This window comes from Petaurus breviceps, unplaced genomic scaffold (genome assembly GCF_028583685.1).
Source record: "Petaurus breviceps papuanus isolate PSGF00001 unplaced genomic scaffold, PetGlider_PUasm1.0 90579, whole genome shotgun sequence".
In the NCBI taxonomy this organism is placed as follows: Eukaryota; Metazoa; Chordata; class Mammalia; order Diprotodontia; family Petauridae; genus Petaurus; species Petaurus breviceps.
The window spans coordinates 6,739,726-6,743,100 of NW_027187278.1; positions in this window are offsets into that span (position 1 = coordinate 6,739,726).

Here is a 3,375-nt window from a genome sequence, read left to right on the forward strand (position 1 = left end):
TATCATTATCAGGACAGTTAAAAGGAGTCTACTTGGACAGAGGGCATGAGTGTGAATGTATCCTGTTAGGATGATCTTGAAAGAAAAAAAGTTGAAGGCTTAGAATAAGGGATATATTGGGAGAGGGGGAAAGGCAAAGGAAAAATGGGGAAAATTATCTCACATAAAAGAGGCACACAAGAGTTTTTACAATGGAGGAGAAAATGGAGGGAGGGGTAAGCAATGCTTGAACATTTGTACTCTCATTTGTACTGATTCAAAAAGGCAAGAATATACACTCTATTGTTTAAACATACACACACATATACATAATACATATATATACACACATACTCAGTTGGGTATAGTAATCCATCTTGCCCAAAAGGGAAGTAGGAGGAAAAAGGGATATGAGAAGCAGGGGATGAGAAGAGGGAGGCCAAATTACTAAGGGAATCAATGATCAGAATGAAAATAGAATTTTCAGGAAGGATGGAGTAAAAAGAGAGAAAAAAATAGAAGAAAATAAAATGAAAAATATAACTGTATATGGAAGAACTCACCTATAAAACATAACCAAATAGCAGAATGGATTAAAAACCTGATTGTAGAAACAGATTTTGGAAATGCATGTGTTCAAGAAATGCACTTGAAACAGAAAGACATACATAGAGTTAACATATGAGGTCAAAGTAGAAACTACTACACTTCAACTGAAGTTAAAATAAAAAACAGAGGTAGAAATCATGATCTTACACAAAGAAAAAGTAAAAAAAATATAGACCTCATTAAAAGAGATAATGGGGTAAAGTACATTTTTCTAAAAGGTATGATAACCAATGAAGTATATCACTACTAAACCTATACATACCAAATGGCATAGCATCCAAATTCTTTTTTTTTTTTTTTTTTAAGCAATCGGGGTTAAGTAACTTGCTCAAGGTTACACGGCCAGTTATTTCTGGGTGTGGTGCTGAGCGCCTGAGCCCGGGATTCAATCTCCAGGTCGTCCCTACACTGGAGCCGGTGCCCTTACTCGCTGAGCCACCTGGCCGCCCCTAAGCAATTGGGGTTAAGTAACTTGCTCAAGGTTACACGGCCAGGTGTTTCTGGGTGGGTGCTAAGTGTCTGAGCCCGGGATTCGATCTCCAGGTCTTCTCAACACTGGAGCCGGTGCTCTTACTTGCTGTGCTACCTGGCCGCCCCTAGCATCCAAATTCTTAAAGGAAAAGTTAAATTAATTACAGGTGGAAATAGTAAAATTATAAAATTGAGAGATCTCAGTTTACCTCTCAGAGCTAGATAAATTTGAGAATAAAATGTTTTTTTAAATGTTAAGGAAGATGAATAGAATTTTAGAAAAGTTTTAGATATAATAGACCTTTAGGAAAATTGAATGGAAACAGGAAGGAGTCTGCCTTTTTTCTCATCTGTACATAACACCTTCACAAAAAATTGTCCATGTATTAGGACATAACTTCAGAAATACAAAAATACATAAGTACTCCCTTTGGGGTTCCATAATACAATATAAAAATGACATATTATTTCTGCAAAATGATTCATTCTTTATATTTGTATATACAGCATATATTACAGTCCCTGACATATAGAAGGAGTTTAATATCAGTATCACTGCCATGAACTATTAACCCTTCTTTTTTCAGTATGATTAACACTTAAAAGAGAAGAACTTATTAGAAAGGAGATTCTTTACATTTCTTCATTAATTTAAGGCTTAGAATCTTCTGGCTTATAAAAATATTTGTGGAAACTAACTTTTGTTCTTCAATAATTTAGTTTATTTGTCAAATCCACTTATGCCTTCTAATGCCTCTGATTCTTGTCATATGTTTCTCCTTGGTAAATCAGTAATCTAATAGACTAAGTATAGGTTACAATCTACCCAAGACTTTTCATTTTATGTGATATTTGCACATCTTCTCAAAACTGCATACAGGAGGGTTCCTTCAATGCTTTTCTCCCCTACATCCTTTGACATAATTTAAGTTCCATTTCAGTATGTTGACTGTCCTTTAGTTTTCACTCAATCTTACTACATGACCAACTGCTTTTTGATGATGGTAGATTTACCAGATAACTGTTTAAATCATTTCTCTGACACAAGGTTTCATTAGTGATAGGCTGCAATCTATTGTTGATTATTTTTTTTTCTATATTGCCTTTGAGAGATTCTCAAATGTAATTCTGCAGAGATCATGGAATATCGTGCTTCATGTTTCTCTAACTTTGATTTTTTTTGAGAGAATACAAGTATGAGAAACATGGTTCTTTGTTTCATAGAGAAGTTTGGGGTTATTAAAAAGCATTGTATAGTGGACCATATGAAATCACCTAATCTCTCCTATTAATTCTTGGGCCAATTTGTTTCTAATCTGCCATATTTGAGCATGATGTATATCCTTATATACAAATATAGGTATGTATATAGAGCTAGTTAGCTATAGTTATCTATGTATCTATCAGTGTATATATCTATATTTACTTATAGATATATACATCTGTCTCTTTCTGTGTGTGTATCTATAGATACAAACATAAATATTGATATACCATCATATACTGCTATCTATCAATATCATATGACATACATGTTCATTACATATACATATACATGCATTTGTCTATGTGCTATTCATTCAGTGAGTATCACACTATGGATAATAGAATATCTATATCCACTTTTATTTTTTCCTATATTGATAGTTAGACTTGTAGGTAAGACATTTTTAGCAATATGTTGCACTCTTTATGTGTGATTTATGAATCTTTATTGCTCTTTAGGTAATTAGAATTATATTTTTGACTCTGCACATTGTGATGATGCATACTTGATATTCACATAACATCACAGGAAGAATATTGGGCTATCATACAAGGCAGAAATTTGGAATGTTTGAAGCTATGCCGATTTTCCAAAAGGAAATCCAGTGTGCTTTTTCCCCTTACACTTAACTAAGCTAAGGTCATTGTCCATATACAGTGTACATCCAAGATATACATGCATTCATGTATGTGTGTATGTATGCACATAAACATGCATGTATTAGCATCCTTATTCTCAGCACCTGTTCTAGCACTACTCTATTTTCTATCCATGTTTCTTCTTGTTTCTTTTTTCAAACATGCCCTCCCCCACTACAGGTCCTACTTTTCTTCCATTGTACATTTTACCTTTATATAATGGCAAATTAATTTGTTTATTTCTGTCAAGTATCTTGGTTGCAGAATTAAATAATCCCATAAATAATTTACACTTCCTATTGGAACTGTCAGTGATTTGCAGAGACAGTCAGTAAAAACAGATGGAGACAATGAGTGTGTGTGTGAGAGAGAGAGAGAGAGAGAGAGAGAGAGAGAGAGAGAGAGAGAGAG